The following is a 17,863-nucleotide window of genomic DNA, read 5'->3' on the forward strand; positions in this document are numbered from 1 at the left end:
GGCCGCCACCCGCCTCCCTCCCGCCCTCCCTAAATACTTTAAAATACAATAATCAAATAATTTAAAAAGCACTTACCTTGCCGCCGCTGCCCGCCGCGTCCCCGGGGCTCACTTACTTCCGTCTTCCGTCTTCCGTACTAATGCGCATGCGCGGGCGGCCGCGCATGCGCATTTTCACGAGAAAATGCGCATGCGCGGCCGCCCGCGCATGCGCATTAGTACGGAAGACGGAAGATCGCGAGCCCCGGGGACGCGGCGGGCAGCGGCGGCAAGGTAAGTGCTTTTAAATTATTTGATTATTGTATTTTAAAGTATTTAGGGAGGGCGGGAGGGAGGCGGGTGGCGGGGCTGGCGGCCAGTGGTGTTTGCGGAGTGTGGCTACGCGGAGTGCGGAGGTGGGCGTAGTTTCTCGCCCACTTCGCGTAGCTCCGCGAAGCCCCACTCCGCGAACTCCGCCCAGGGTTAATTTTGTTCCAGTTTCTTCGTGGAATAGGTTGTGGGGGGTTGTGGGTCGAGGTAGTTTTGTAGCTGGGTGGGGGTGTCAACAAGTTGTTTGAGACCAAGATTGGCCAGGTTGTCCAGAAGGGTGGTGGTGTTGCTGCCGTTTTTCTTTTCCAGGTGGAAGTTGAGGTCTCCCAGTAGCATGTAGTTCTCGGAGGTGAAGGCATGTGGGCTGATGAAGTCAGTGATGTCTTCGCTGAATTGTTTACGGGTTCCTGGAGGTCTGTAGATGAGGGTGCCTCTAAGTGTGGTCCTGGGGTCGGTGTGGATCTGAAAGTGGAGGTGTTCGGCGGTTGTAAGGTTATCGTCGAAGCTGGTAGTGATTCTGATGGTGTTCTTATGGGCGATGGCGATGCCTCCTCCTGTTTGGTTGGTGCGGTCTTTTCGGATGATCTTGTAGACGTCCGGGATGGCTATGGCGATGTCGGGCGCTGAAGAGGCGTTCATCCAGGTTTCTGTAAGGAAGGCGATGTCCGGTGAGGCAGTGTCGAGTAGGTCCCAGAGTTGTGTGGCGTGTCTGTGGATCGAGCGGGTGTTTAGCAGGATGCACTTCAGGTGGTTAGGGTCGGATCTGTGTGTGGGGTTAGTGGATTAGGTGGGGGTCTTGGTGCAGGCGAACTTGCAGGAGTGGCAGGCGAAGGGGCCGTGGGTATGGCCTGGGGCAGCCTCGTAGCATTGTGAAGTGTGTCCGGGATTAAGGGCTAGGAGGGTGGCGGAGTTGTACGTTATGCGGGATGAGTGTGGTTTGTGAGGACCAGGCGGTCTGGCGCTGGGCGCGGTCCCGGCGCGGACGGGCGTAGACGGGCTTACCTTTGGCGCACCTTCGGCGCACATGGGGCGGAGCAGCTGGGAGGCGGGAGGCGGGGTGGAGATCCGGGGAGGGAAGGCAAAACAACAACAGCAAAACAAGATGGCAGTCGGCCAAATTCAGTGCAGGGTTGGGGCACACAGTATGCAAAAACGCTAAGATACTTCAAGTGGGACCGGCACAGGACACAATTAATCAAGAAGTTAAATGCAGGCAGCACAAACAGAGCAGAGCGTTGCAGCGCGCTATGTAAGGCTAGCGCTACGCTAATATGCTAATCAGCACAAGCGCTACTTTACTATGTTAATCTGCACAAATACTTCAAACAAATCGAGCGCAGTTAAATGCAGTTAAATCGAGCGCAGTTTAATGCAGGCAGTGGTCTTGTGGTCACGATACCAGAATTAGGGTTGGGAAGCAGCGTGAGGAGGAGCGACCGCTTCTGACGAGTTAGTGCCAAGGTGCCTTAGACACATTTCTTTTATTAATTCTTTGGTTCATTAAAACGTTTATCTCAGAGTAGAGTTGCTCTTCCAAAAATTGTATCTGCTCGCCACATAAATCAGATCATATCTTTATCCACTTTATTTCAAAACTCAACCTGTCTCACGAAGACATTAACACTACAAAGGGTAAAAAATTACAAAAGCTATACACATCTTTTTTAACCGTGGATCCACGCCAAGGCCCTCCACAGCACAACTGATGAGTTCTTGTTACCAAGAAATCTGTTACCAACACCCCCACAAACCTCTTCCGGAACAAGGTTCAGTCGACTGAACAAGAAGTGGCCTCCACAATCTTACTTTGAAATATATTATTTTTTTTTAAATCTGTGCAGAAGTCCTCTAGATGGCTACCCACACCTTAATTAGCCAACGTCTGACTTCTAGACTCAGGCTTCAGAGCAGTCAGCCAAGAATGTCTGGCTACTCTGCAGTTCTTTTGCATAAGATACCTTTCTCTTGTTGCAGGGTCTCATGATACAGTGAATAAAAAGATACCTACATGTAAAGTTGTAATTCTAGTTCTCCGTGAAGAGAATCTTAAACAACCCGCTGTCCTAGCCAGAAATTGCCTAGAAGAATTAACTGCCATTAAATAGAATTGAGTGGGGGTTGCGCTGCTGCCTGCCTTAATGGTTGTCCGTTGCCTGGTCAGCTCATGCTGCTGCCTGTCCAACTCCATTTACTTTCATTTGTGTTATGTTTTCCATCAGAACATGACCACTAATTGTTGTATTAGCAAACTGATACCACCTCCGTCTCCTTTTTAGTTTAAATCAGCTGATTATTAAAAAGAAAATGCAAAAAATTGCCCCTCTGCTGTGTTGTTAAAATACTCCAGAATCCCACAGAGGACGTTTCTTAGTTTAGTACTACGATTACAGTTAACTGTATTCAGTGCTCATGATGCTGTGTCCCATTGCTGTGACAAAGTTCATCCGTAAGTTAAGAATTTATTGGCCTAACTATCCGTACCTATGAACCCAGTTCCTGATGGAAAAAATAATGAATATCTTCCAAATAATTCACGAGAGGAAACAAGGAAGAAAGGAAACACGACTTGCTTCCTAGTTAAGCGATGATGTATGTAAAGACGGGCAAAAGAAGTGATCCGGTTTGTTACTGGCATTTTCATAGCACTTAATGCCATTATGATGACGTCAAGGTGCTTTCTCAGTATGGTTCCACTTCATTTGGAAGTGGGAGGGCAATGAATCACAAGTGTCTTGTCTTTAGAGGTTTTTTGGTGTTTGTTAGTTGGAGGTTAGCAGAGTGTTTTTTGCAGTAAATCTACTTCGATTTTGGAAGACGTTTGTGATCTATTATTTGTATGGATGTAGGTCAGAAGGACAATCGATTTTTTTTGGATTGGGTGTTCAATTTTCCATTGCTTGGCCCGAGTACAGTATTACAATCCAGGTAAGTAATTATGATAAAGGCCTGTGCACAGGAGTCTGTGGTATATCTGTGCTGGGTGTATAGGAGTAGTTATATGGTGTATGTTGGCGTGGTGCTTGATAGGGCGGTTGGTTTAGCAGCACTTTGCTTTTAGATATTCGATTACAGCCAGGTTTTCGGTTGTCTGATTAGTGTCGGGTCAGGGTAGTAAGGACTGTCTAAAATGTATAATTGAAAGGATGTGATCAAAGCAAGGTTTGCCTTGGATTAGTTGGGTAGCTTGAAAACTAGGAATTTTCGAACCTGCGCTTCTGTAAGTTTTATGCTAAGCTGGGCCCCACTGAAGATTAAGTTGTCAGTTTTGGAGGGAAGAAAGAAGTTGGGCGTGGCAGGCAAACAGTACATTCCAGTTTTAGAAATGATCTTTACCTGACTAAAAGAGGTAATGCGGCCGTCTGAATAGTCTGTGAATTGCAGGTAATGTTGAATAAGTCAAACATAAAATAGGCAGTAGAGGAAGGGTAGAAGCCTTGCCTTGCGCAATTTTTTGGGTATGAGGTAGTCTGCCTTTGGATTATCTAAGGGCAGGGACAGAATTTGCTGGGTTGAGTTCACAAGTATTGTCACGACATTGTATGGTAAGGATTGATTGAAGGACAGGTCTTGGGAGGGAATGGATGATGGACTTAAGGGAACGCGTGACAGAGATGACATATGTAGCGGCCTCAATAAGTGGGTTCCCATCGCCTCACTGAGAGGTGGCAGCGTAGAGTTGAGGGAGGGTGGAGGTCCGAGAAGGTGGGTAGGACGTGGGGTTTTAACTAGTTTTCAACCATGAGCAAACTTAGAAGCTCGGTGAGGCCTAGAGGCCTAGATTATGCCATCCATTGTAATCTTCCCCATGGATAAAGACCTGAAAAGTTATATTATAGTATCCATGGCCTTAATGTGAGAGTTAAACATGTAACTGCCATGCCTACTCTAAGGACAATGAATGACCCTATATTGACGAGAGACTTGGTGGCTCACATCAAAAGCTATTTTTACTCAACATTTTGTCTCTGCCAAATGGAAAAGTGAAGGGTAGGTTTCCACATTACTCACACATGGGGTTTCCCTTGCGTTATTAAATTACAGACAGAGAATGAAGATGACTTTTGCTAAACAGAGAGTAGTGAGGGAGAGAATTGGTGGTAGCCTTGTATGCTCTGAGCATATTGTAAGGAGCAAACTCATGGAAGAGTTTATTGATAAATCGGCTCACACACTCTGCCTCAGTAGCCCCATTGAGTGTGGGAATTCACTGTGTGGTGGAAATTGGTCTAATGGACACATGAAGGGTTCGTCACTATCGCCAAATTCATTATTCCGATTCCATTGCCCACTGTGCCACAAATCCTAAACCAGAGTCAATACTGTTGTTGCAAAACACACACTAGACCAGAATAAACCGGAGAGATCACAGGTCTGTTTCACTTGCAGGTCATCACCGCATATTCTGTAAATGAGGCTAGATACCCGCGCTAAATCCAAGGGACTATTTGTGGACTGCGAACCCTAAGGCAAAATCAGCATTTTTAAAGATCGCACTTTAGAAAACACACACAAAAACAGCAAAAAAACTGACACTTGACAGTCACACACATTGTGTGCCTGCATTCAGCATGGAAGACATAAGTATTGTTTGCTACATAACTCGAAATATGGCCAAATTCTGAAATATTTCATTCAACAATTGGTGGCCCTGAATAACCAAAAATCATTGTATACGTGTGAGAAGGCAGTAGGATAAAGATAACTGGACAATGTGATAATCCCTGCCATTTGAGTACAATAGAGGATGGTTCATTCCACTCATCATTTGCAATAGGTCTGGTAGGCCTTCTGTCATCCTCAATTTGCACAGGTTGGTGTATTTGATTAAAGTCAACGTGACCAGATCCCTGAAGATGACGTTTTCAGAGACATAACACAAATGTGGGTGTACACAAGTGGAATGCAATCATAATGTCTCAGAATTGTGTCTATGCCCAAGTAACACGATGGTGGGATTAATGCTTTTAATGTGTGTTATACAAGCATGTAAACATCACCATACTTATTTCTTTTTATGGTTGTATGGTCACAGAGTTAACGAAAAAATTAAGCAGTTAACTGGTGAGACCTAAAGCAGGATCAAGCCGATAGGTGAATGAGCAGGTTACATTTATTTTTACACCATAATGTGCAACAGGTTATAGATTCTTCATAAATTTGACATTTCCTTCACCCAGTAAATAAACTTCATCCCTATAACGGAGATGATGCACATAGAATTGTAGGCTATCATGGCACATACAATCAAATTTGAAGTGTCCAAGACGTGCAATCATGATGTGGTTCACTTTCTGCCCAGCACTCTCAATCCTTTAACGGTTTTTGGAGTGAACATTTATTTCCTATGTTATGCAATGTCGGCACGGACGACTATTAAATGGAAAGATCATCCTTAATCTTGTAAGATAAAGATGATAATTTAGGGGCATATTTATGAGCCCCTTTGCGTGGCTCCTGCACCTTCCAAAGTGGTGCAAGAGCAACACAAATGAAAAATAGGTCTTATGAAGCCACGCAAGGCCACCTTGTGTGGCCCTGTGTGGCCTCATAAATCTCGAATAATGGAAGGCAGTGCAAATTGCTGCGTTGCATTACCCTGCACCAGGGAGGAGTTTCCAAGGGTGTTCCAATGCAACAATCATGGATTTTGACGCATTCCCAGATTTACAAGATCAGTTAAACTGTGAATGAGCCAAAAAGATATGCTTCCCCAGGAGAGGCGCAACAAGGAAAAATATATTTATTTCTCCTCGTTTTTGCAGCACACATAGAAAGAGGAAAACACCTCTCAGGATTGTTTTTGTGCAGGAAAGTGCCCCTTCCTAAACAAAAACAATCCTGCCTACAGCACTGGCACCCTTGCACCATGGTGCAAGGATGCCTGTGTTGGCGCTAGGATGCCAAAACGTTGCTAGCACAAGGGAAAAAGACAGGAATGCACTATATTGGTTAAATACTGGGCATTCCTACACGTTCTCTTGGAAGCAGGGCAGCACAGCAAGGTAAATTGCTACGTTGCCCAGCGCCACAAGATTCATAATATGACCATTGGAGTATAACTATCAGTGTCACCTACATGCTAAATAATAACATTAGGATAACGATGGCTCTGTGATTGTTTAAAGTAAGACACATCAATCCCTGCTTCGTATCTCAAACACAAAGCCTCTTTACCTGAAATTCCTAGATTGGGTTCGAAATTGTGCTTTCTATCATACTGCTAGGCCAAGTAGATCCAGGAATCATGCAAAATCCAGCGAACAGCAGAAGCTAAAGAAGGCAGTCTTACATGTCCTCATTTAAAGTGGCACTGAATGAAAACGAAGTTTCTTTTTTCAACTTCATCATAGGGTGTGGATTGCTACCCTGTTATATGAAAGAGCCCACCATGTGGTGTATTTTAAGGGTTTTATTGGTGATTCGTTTAAATACTAGCTGTTGTGCAATCCAAGAATAAGGGTTACAGTCTCATCATTTCTGATTTATCTTCCTTCTCTTCATTACAGGTATCAGGCCAACTACCATCCTTCTTGATCCTTAACAGTCCATGTGGAGTCTGGTTGCTGCCGCATTAGTTCCAGATTCCTTCCCAGGGTATGGTCACATAACCCTTGGAGAATCAGCAGGTAAAAAATTGTTAGAAAAATAAATCAAAACACAAATATAACACACTCTGTAGTACAGCTAATGTAATGTCTGTCGGGATTCCCTCTTGCTTGATCCTTCCCTCTATCAGAATTCTTTAATATTTTCAGTCCTTGCTAGTTGTCTTTTGTGAGAGGTAAGTATTCTTGTACCGTTCCCTTACCCTTTGGTCTTTTTGTTCACAAGCCTTCTATCCTCGTCACCCTACCCCCACCAAACCCTATACGTGGACCCACTTGAATTGACCATGACCTATCTTTGGGCTGTTGTAGGACCTGGTATTTCACCGTGAAAATTAGGAAACTACAATTTTTCGCCCCAGTCTTCACCCTCCTTGCTTGGGCCCATCTTGAGACTCCACTACTCCAATTAATGTTGATTGAGAGTCTTGCGTTCCCTCCTCTTCTGGGGGTTGCTGTGATGGTGTCCTTTTAGCGCTCTTCCTCCAAATGCCTTTCTTCTCTGGCACCCTTCACACTTCCCCTTGCATTCTGCAAAGATTGTCTTAGTCCATCTTTTGTTTCCTTACCTCTCCTCCCTAGTCTATCCCCTCTTTCTAGTCTTTTTCTAATTCTAGCACCCCTCCCCCTATTGATTTTTCCCTGTTTATCTTTTCATGTGCTAATCTCTCGTCTCATTCCCTAGGTACGATGTGGATCCCACAAGCAGATCACCTCACCAGTGCTAGAGTGGGACTCAATTGAAATATTATGGTTTACTATATTTCTCACACAGGGCTGATCTAGGGTGACCAACTGTCATGGGTGCAAATTCAGGACGGTGAGTGTAAAACTTCAGGACAAAGGGTCAAAATTCAGGACAGAAATTCAGGACAGAAGGTCAAAATTCAGGACAAAAAAATTGGGACAAAAAGTAGGTTTTACAGACACATCAGAGGAGGTTGCGCAATAGTAAATATTTCAAATGAGGATGAACTCCAGAATGGCATCATCAGCCCATGGATTCCGACTGAGGGAGTGAAAAGCTGTGTGAACTAGTGTGAATTTGTGTCTGGACGAGCACTGACTATGCCAACGGAGCGATACAAAAGAGGACATATGAGGAAAAGGCCTGAGAGTGCTGCGAGACCATAGCAGCCTTCAGGATGAGTGCCACCCTAAGTCAGCGGCAATGCACTGCAAGGGGCTAGGATGTGTGTACCTCTTATGACCCTTCAACAGAAAGGACATATTGCTCCTTACCACAGAGGGCATATCATTACATATGAGATTGTAATATACATGAACTCTCTGCCCAAGGGGGAAACTGAGGTTCCATCTCACAAAGCCTAGTCTAAACCAAATTAAGAGCAATATGTCTCGGTTTATCCACCCACTCAAGATACGGCTCCAAGGCTGGTCAGGTTTGTAACATAACATACTCCCAAATAGTAGTTATTGAGATTTTGGGTTCCTCCCTTTGGCAGTGCCACAATGCTTTAAAAAAAATGTTTTAGCCCAGACTATATCTGATTTAGTCATGGCGGTTGGATTAGAGAAGAGGGCCAGCCTTCCCAGATTCGTCAGTTCCAGCTTGATATATTTAAGTCAGGGAATCTTCAATCCTTTTTTAATATACCAATCTAGTGTACTGAGCTTTTTTTTTTTTTTGGCAGTGGCTCCCTCCATCTTAGGACCTAGCTTTCACTTAGCCATCCAACAATGCTAGCGGGCAGAAAACAAGATAAGCTAGGGTGTTTTTAATAGACAATTACATCTGAATAAAGTCGCCGGTCACGCTAATTACAGGCTTGTAGTCCGAAATTACAAATCCCCTAGCAGCAAAACCAAAGTTTGCAGTATACTCCTCTGTGTGTGTCCTGAATTCCCCTTCCACGGCGTGCTTTGCCCTAATCTCTTGAACTTTCAATTGTTTTTCTTGAACTCTGTAAATATCCTGTCATCAGGAAGCTCCAATGATTACAGCAATTAGCGCCTACCAAGCGGCCTTTACATTTGCCACCTAACCATTTACACACATTTGCATTTCTTTGGGGAAGAAGCAGACAGAAACCCTGGGTTTATTTCTTTTCACCGTCTGCCCCTCCCTCCAGAATGCAGCAGAGGAGACTCCCTTGCAAGTCAGCTGGGGCATCTGAATTGTGGAAATCAACTTTTGTTATTTATCCGAGTAGCTAAAATTACAGACAAATGCCGTCCGTTAAGACACTCATCACGGACAACAGACAAAAGCCCTAATTTACGGACTGTCTGTGAAATTTACGGACGGTTGGTCACCCTAGGCTGATCCCCCTTCGGGTTTCTCTTGTCTTTCCCGTTTCTCTAGTCTTTGATTAGAATATGTAATGGACTTTGGCTGCATTTGAGAATGAGGAGCACATTTTTACATAAATCATAATCACAATGTCTATTTCTAAGTTCAGTCAATAACGAGAGTTTGAGTTAGTTTTAAGGGTTTTATTTCCATGTAAGGTATAGTTAATCTCTTTTCTTTCAATTGGTCCAATATCTCAGTCACTTAACAGAATTAATAATAAGATATGGTTAAACCAAAATCTTAACAATTCATCAAGTGTGTTCCATGAAGGAAAGATTCCCTATTCTAAGAATGTAGTGAAAAGGGGAAAATAATTATGCAGACTTAATAGCAACTGCAATCAGCAATAAGGTTCAGAAAGGTGAAAAAATCAGCTTCCTTAATTCAGCATTAAGACTTCAGGGTTAGGATTCAATTGTGGATGAGGAATGGTGTATGGAAAAAGCATGAGGGTAAGCGTATGGGCAAAAAGTGTCTCTGTGTCCCTCCTCAGTACTCAACTCTAGGAACATGCACTAATATAAGGTGTTGAAAAAATGTTGCAGTCCATGTTGCGTCGTCTGCTCCTCTAGTCCATCAGCTCTCGATATTTTTTCTGAGGACATACTTGCTCCTTCCTTTACTGCGTATGAGACAATGAACTATAGCCAGTTAGCATGAAGCATTAAACTAAGTTAATTTTTATAGTTACATGTGAGGCTTTTGGATTTCAAACATCCTTTTCCACGAACATGACTACATTTCTTGCCTTCTAATCAAATAACTAACTATGAAAAATTGAAACATTAACTCCAACAAGAAATTATTTAGCACTGCAGTTATAAAATAAGGAAAGATATGTTACAAGGTCAATATCTCTATTCAAACATTACATTATTATGTGATTATTTTTATAATTCCATCTAACGATTACGTTTCTCAGCAATACTTTCAAAAGGTTATTATTATTAATCAGAAACATGTTCCAGAGTTATGTGAAGCTTTTCATGAAGGGCATAATCATGTAATGGAAAAGGTCAACTTTTTAGAACAATTTATGTTCGTTTCAGATCGCCTAGTAAAACTACTTACAAAACAAAGCTGCTTTATGTGTTTTTGAGGCCTAGTAAGAATAAGTATAACTATCTACTGCAACTTGCACATTTCTAAACGTCTTTTTGGCTAAATATAAATTGCACGTCAATACTGCCCATATGATTTTAACTATACTATTTTCGTTTTTATTAACACTCCCTATCATCAGACACCTAGTTGGCAATTCCCTACCTCCTCCTTCTCACAGGCTTAATTGGGAATATTATTATCATTGACGAACATAGATCATTTCATATATGAACATATCCAATTTCAAAAGGTCTTACCTGGTTTTAATAAGTAACATTGGCATAGATGCATGAAACTAAAACCCGCCCGCAAAGGGGCAGATTCTCAGAATCTGCCGCTTTGAGACCGGTATTTTTGAACATCGCAAATTAAGAAATCGCAAAATTGAGATTACTTGCATTTAAGGAATCTTAAATTGAGATTCCTTAATTGCAATGCATTAAAGTTTAAAAGATAGCGATTTTGCTAGTAGGGCTCGCAAATTACCATGAAGATGAACTTCATGGTAATTTGCAAAAACTTTGAAAAATGCACTAAAGTGCATTTTTCAAAGTTTCATGTTGCGCACACACATGCCCTAAGGGCATGTGTGTGCGCAACATATGTGCACAGATCAATTTCAGGGGTGCAACAGGGTGTCCTTTGGAAACCCCTGCACCCTTGAAATCGCATTCTCAATTTGCGATTCGCTAATTGCGTTTCACAAATTGAGAATGTCTTCCCATTCATTCCTATGGGCCTCTAGGCCCATAGGAATGAATGGGGAGCTATAGCAGAGGACGGCCCGGGACCAGGGTTCGATTCCCGGCGCGGCAGGTTTCTGGACCAGGGTCAGCGGACTCGATAATTCTCTCGCCTCGGTGCCCACTCTGATCAGGGATCACACTCGGCAACTCTGGGCATTAGCTTGCCTCATCTTCACTAACGGCCCCACCAGACCGCCGGGGATGCCTGGTCTCACCCTGGAGATACCCATTAAGGGACCATCTCTCAGGGAAGCCAGGAAGGGTTTCGCAGCGGTCGAAGCGCCTTGGGACCTTCCGGGTAAGTAGTGCACTATATAAATGCCTATATATTTACATTTACATTACATTCCTTAATTGCGACTCGCAATTTGCGAATCGCAATTAAGGAATTTTAAGAAATCGCTATTTTTTGCGTGATTTCTTCATGCATTGCATTTTGCTATTCCTTAATAGCGAATCGTTATTTTTCGCTATTAAGGAATAGCAAAATGGGTTCTTGATGCATCTGGGGTTTAGTTAATAATAATTGAGAAACGTGTAATTTGACTTAAAGGTTCAGAAACAATAACTGGTATATGTCATTTGCATTTCAATAAATTAGTATATTTTGAACAAAAGGACAGGACAGATTACAATAAAGAGTATTGACAAACATGGAAATCGTATGAAACAATTGTAAAGCATTGTTTTCACAGACAATGAGTGAAGTAGCAGTTTACGATAATTTGTTCTTCACAAAAATGTATAGAAAATAGTTTGGATGTTTGCAAACTTTTAATATTTAAAGTAATACACGTGCATTCATACATTTACGTATACCATTAAATGCATATACCTTGAAATGTACACACTTATATTTATTTAAATGACAGGAAAGCTAAAAATATATTCTAAAACACTTTCATGAAGCGTTCATAAAAACAAACTTAACTCACACACTCCACAGTTCATAATGGAACACAATGTACCAATATGCAATGTACTTTGAATTATCTGACCTCCAACAAAAGTGGGGACATACATTTAGAATAAAGTAAGATGGTAGTATCCAACGATTTCATTTGCAGCAAAGGACTGTTACAGTTTACACATTTTGACTTTCTGCTGCTGTTTCACTAGAATAACACTGAGTTTGTACACTTGTTCTAAAGAAAAATCTCCTGAAAGCACGTGAGATTTGCGTTTGTGGTAAACTTTACTGCAAGCACAAACATTATTTTGCCCAACAAATATTCAAGATTAAACAAACAGCAACTATGTAGTGAGTACTTAATTTTCAACTTTTGCTACAATATTCCTGTTGCCGAATATTTTGACGTGTTCACAGTTTTCTAGCTGATTTTACTTTGTGATCTTTTCATAATCATGCTTGCTTTACAAGGCATAGGTTATATTAAACAGTGCTCTTATTTCTTATCCTGTTTTACTATATGCAGCTTAATATCACTAGAATGGAATTATGGTGAATCAATATTTAATTATCAATAACATTAATGTGGGTATAATTTTGACTATCACAATAAATTTCCCTGCTCTCACTACAAAAGTGTGATAAAGTTCTGCATATGCCTTCATGTTCAATGTTAATTTAAATAAACACTGTGATCATAATTGTTGAAACTGCCCCTCTCTGAAAGGTCACCCCCAAACTTTTTGCCTTCCTCCTCCACTTTTTTCTCAATTTGTTTTTGTTGGCTTTAATACTCTTATCACTTTACCACTGCTACTTACCCTGGACCTAGTTCATGTAGTAGCACTACGTATAGCTACGCGAAGTGCACTTCGCACTACGCGAGCTACGCGAACTGCTGTTTGCACTGATTGCACAGTGCTGGAAGCTTGTCTGCACTGTGCAAACCGCATCTTGCACAGTGCAAGCGGACGTTTTCTGCCGCTCTAATAGATTTCTACTCGAGCAGCAGCTTTCTCAACGGGAACTGGTAGTTTCTCATTGTGAGCGGTCAGGAGCATACGCGACCACTCGCAATGAGAAACCTGACCTCCCTGCGTTGAGAATCTCGCCGGAAGATTTATTTTCCATGCTCGCGATATACAACTTGATGTTGCTGATCGCTAAAGAGGAAAATGTCTCACCAGGATGTCATTTTGCGTGCTAGCGTTCGCCAACTTGCCATTATTGACTGCCAGCAAGCAAAAAATGACCACTGCACTACGCTACACGTGTTTGAACTATGCTACATGCAATTCGCGTAGTAAGAAGTAGCGCAAACTTCGCAAACTACGCAAGAGTAGCGTTGTGCTTCGCCCAAGTTTAACTGCTACCCTGTGCTAAATTGCATGCACTCTGTACTCTAAACATGGTAACTTTGGCTACTCCCCATATGGCATATTTAATTTAATGGTAAGTCCCTAGTAAAGTGCAATATATGTGCCCAGGGCCTGTAAATTAAATGCTACTAGCGTGCCTGTTGCACTGATTGTGCCACCCATTTCAGTAGCCCTTTAAATATGTCTCAGGCCTGCCACTGTAGAGGCCATGTGTGCAGTTTTAAACTGCCATTTCGACCTAGCAAGCTAACCTTCTTGCCAGGCCCTAAGCTTCCTTTTTATTACATATAAGTCAACCCTAATGTAGACCCTGAACAGACCTTTGGGAGGAGTGCAGCATATTTAAAAGGTAGGGCATGTACTTATCAGTTTTACATGCCCTGGCAGTGAAATCCTCTTACGTTCGTTTTTCACTACTGCAAGGCCTATCGCTCCCACATGTTAACATTAGGATTACCTTGTTACAAGTGTAATTCCCAATTGGGAAAAGTTAGAAATTGGAAATCTGGTTGGCTATGGCATGCGCCTAAGCCAGGCAGAAACCACCACTCTAGTCAGGGCAAGGGAGCTATATGCTGAAGATATCCCCTGCTCGGCCCCTTGGTAGCCTGGCAGAGCAGTCACGCTTATCCCTGAGGCAATGTGTAGAGCGTTTGCGCAACACACAGCAGTGACACACTAGGCACACCACCAAAGAAACTCCACACAATGTTATATCAAAAATAGCCTTTGTATGATGCATACAAACACATTAGAACATAATCACATATATACACTGTGCCACCTGGCACTTGGTATGACTTTAAACGGATTATATACATAACAGGGCCAATCGGGCCACTGTTATCACATCACAACTCGTAGTTAGGGAAAACAACCAGTAACTACTGGTAACCTTGCAACTAGCACGAATGCATTAGGCATGGACATCATAGCATGACATAGTATAGCATATTTATGCAAAACATGATCAGCTGTCGTGCACCTCAGGGCACAACACAGTCCCGTGCCCGTGATGCAATGAATACCCTCACACAGCATGGAGCACCGAGGCCTTCAACCGAGGTCTCTCCCTGACCTCACACTAATGTCCGGTGTAGCTCCTACTCCCAATCCCAGGCCCCTACCAGGCTTGCCCAGGAATGCTGAGAAAGGAAGAATGCCCCCAACACCAGGTGAGGGTGCAGCTGCCTGCGACCATGCCGGGTAGCCGTTCACTGTTAAAAAATGGTAGGGCCCATCACCACCGCAGACCAGATCTAAGCAAAAAAGATGCTAAGCCCCACTCACCACTTCTGGGGAGACTGAGCAAGAAAGGGTGCAGCCATCCGCTTCAATCGGTGACCAGCAGTCAATGGTGGTGCTCCAATCCTGCCGTGTGGGGCCGGGTCAACTCAGGCGCCACCTCTGTCCTCCTTTCTTCTGGCTACTGCTGTGGTGGACCTCGAGACATAGAGGGAGGTCTCCATCTGCTTTCTTCGCTTAAGCCTGACCTCCGGTGAGTTGCTGGGCAACGCTGGGGAGCTCCCTCCAGCCATGCCTCTACTAGCCAACTCTTTCTGCTTGGGGAACCAACAGCCCAGGAGGCTCCAGCACTCCTGCCAGCCCCCCCCCCCCCCACAACCAGGCTCAGCCTGGCTTCCACAACCAGGCTCAGCCTGGCTTCTGTCCTCATGCTCCGAATACGGAACAAAGTCTCCACAACTTCTCGGGCTCCTGGACGAATTTACCAGTGCCCACCATGCACTTCTGGGTTGTAGTCACCACACCTGGTGGCGCACCATAAATAGGAGCGCTTCCCACACTTTGGTGACAGACACTTCCCTCACAGGGAGGGGGGTAAACACAGCGCTGAGCCTGTCTCCTCCCTGGAGACACCAACCAGAGACCTGGCAGCGCTCTTCTGGAGCAAGGACCCTCAGTCTCCTATAGGCAGGGGTAAAAATCCAGCGCTCACCACACGCTGAGTCCAAGTTCACAAGGGGCAGAGCTGGGCCAAGGCAAGCCAGCTCTCAGGGCCCTCTAGCAGTGGGGAATTCCTTTGTTGTGGTTCCTCCTGGCGCCCAGCAGTCATCTTCATCCTATCTTCAATTAAGCGCCACACCTCTTACATATTTATACCCCATAATGTCTTTGTTCTGCCCTTGGCACAGGGCACTGGACCTGGTCCAAACCAGTTCTGGGGGCACTTAACAAGTGCACAACGGTCCCCATACTTAGTGTAGGCTCTGGCCCCAGACACACCGCAGGGGGTCGGAGTGAGCAATGCGGAAGGCAGGCACAGTCCACACCCTGCAAAAAGGGCAAAGTCTAACAGATGAACAATTGAAGTTTGGTGTCTCTGGACTCACAATTTAAAATCCTAACTTATGGTAAAGTTGAAATTTATGATGCAAGTCTGAAAATGACAATTTTTGAAAGTTTACATTTTCTTACTTAAACCATTTGGTGCCTTCTGCCTGTCCATGTATTACACTTCAGTGGTTGGGGACAACTGGCATCCTGCATTCACAATACAGTGGGACACAATCCTTTATCCAGTACATAAAACAAAGGAGGAAACAATATACAAAAGGACTTCAGGCAAAACAAGAGCTTTGGAAGCTTGGCTTAGTCAGGGAATGAATCAAGCTAACCACAATAGTAGCCACATTGGTCATACACAATGGTTAAATGTGACATTATTTTGTAACATTTAACCATTGTGTATGACCAATGTGGCTACTATTGTGGCTAGGATTGTGTCCCACTGCATTGTGATGTTTTCATATTTCTTTCATATGATTGCATTGATAGAATAAAATTTTTATAATAATTGTGCACTTTAACCCTTTCCATGCTCATGACGAGCTCAGCTCGTCATGAGGCACAGTGGAGCTGTGCTGATGACGAGCTGAGCTCGTCATAAAATGATGTAAATCTCAATTCTTCAGCACCGGAGGGGAAAATGTGCAGCAGCGATGTGGTTAAAGCATCACTTTGAAGTCTCCCTACTTCAAAGTCCAAATTGAGTGTAAGTACTGGACTTCTGATAGCACCAACTCAGAACATTGCTGGAACTATGGAAACTCTGCCAGGAAAAAGAGCTGCTGTGCTTAAGGAGGGACTGCCACTTTGCTAGCTGTTTGCTGTGTTGGCCTGCTGATTGTTGTGCTGTAGGAGGGACTGCCACTTTGCTACCTGCTGTTCTGTGTTGGCCTGCTGCTTTTTGCCTGGGAGTGAGAAGGGCTGGACCTGCTCTCTACACTCATGAACCCAAGTTCTCCAAGTGCTTCCTGGCTTGCCTCCTGTTCTTGAAGTCTCAGGGCCATCAAAGACCTCTGTCAACTCTGCTTCAGCTGCTGTACTGTGCAAACTGTGAGTCTTGCCCTGCCAAGAGGTACAAATACAGTCCTTGGCCTTGAAAGTGGGTGGTGCAGCTGTTTTTCTACAAAGGTTGATGCAGTAACGACTTTGCACTGAACAGAACGGACGCAGTGCCCTTCGACAGTGACACATTGCTGATTGGAGGACATGCCAGCACGACTCAATGACGTGGGGTCCGACGGTGATGCAGCACCTGCATTTTGAGCGGTCCGACGCCACCACGGTAAACGGCAGCGTGGTTCGATGATATGACATTGCCTGCCTTGGGAAAAGTTCGACGAGAATGCGGGACCCATCTGCAAAGCTTGACGACGACTCATCTACCTGACTGCGTGGATCGGAACAGACGCATCGAGTCTTCAATGCCAACACTTGCTCCATCCAAGGTAAGTTTTCAGCGAGCCCTGTATGGTTCTGTAGCCGATCTGCCCTCCATCACAGTCGACCTGAACTCTGGCTATACCCCGGTCCAGCGCACCCTCATGTAACCCCTGAGCGCTATTGGCTTTTAAGAACTATATTGCAATTTATTGTTTAAAAATGTATATCTCAAGTTCTACTCATTGTACTTTTGTTGTTTTTGTCTTGTTTTACTCATAAACATGTTCTTTATTTTTCCAAACTGATGTGGAGTCTTTGTGGTGTTTTCACGGTGTTACTGCAATTTAAGTGTTGCACAAATACTTTACCCCTTGCCTCTCAAGTTAAGCCAGACTGCTCTGTGCCAAGCTACCGCAGGTTAATTTAGGGTGTATATCTGACTTACCCTAACTACGATTGGGGTCCCTACTAGGACGGGTGCAAACCTCTGCAAACTAGAGACCCAATTTCTAACAATAATGCTATAGTGGAATTTCATGTTTTTCCTTCTAATGGTTGAAGCTCAAAATCATTACTTTGGCTTTTCACCTGTTTCTGTACATACAGTTTCTAACCACTCCTTGCTTATGCTTTTTAGTTTGGATCAACTGTAATATTGTCTCTTAGCTACATTTATGTGCAGATAACAATCACACCAAAATACATTCAATTCAGTAATGATGCTTTTAACTTTTTATTTTTTATTTCATTTTATTAAACATTCATCGACATGTAGTATACAATACGGTGGAATCAAGTACATTACA

This window comes from Lissotriton vulgaris, chromosome 5 (genome assembly GCF_964263255.1).
Source record: "Lissotriton vulgaris chromosome 5, aLisVul1.2, whole genome shotgun sequence".
Taxonomy (NCBI): Eukaryota; Metazoa; Chordata; class Amphibia; order Caudata; family Salamandridae; genus Lissotriton; species Lissotriton vulgaris.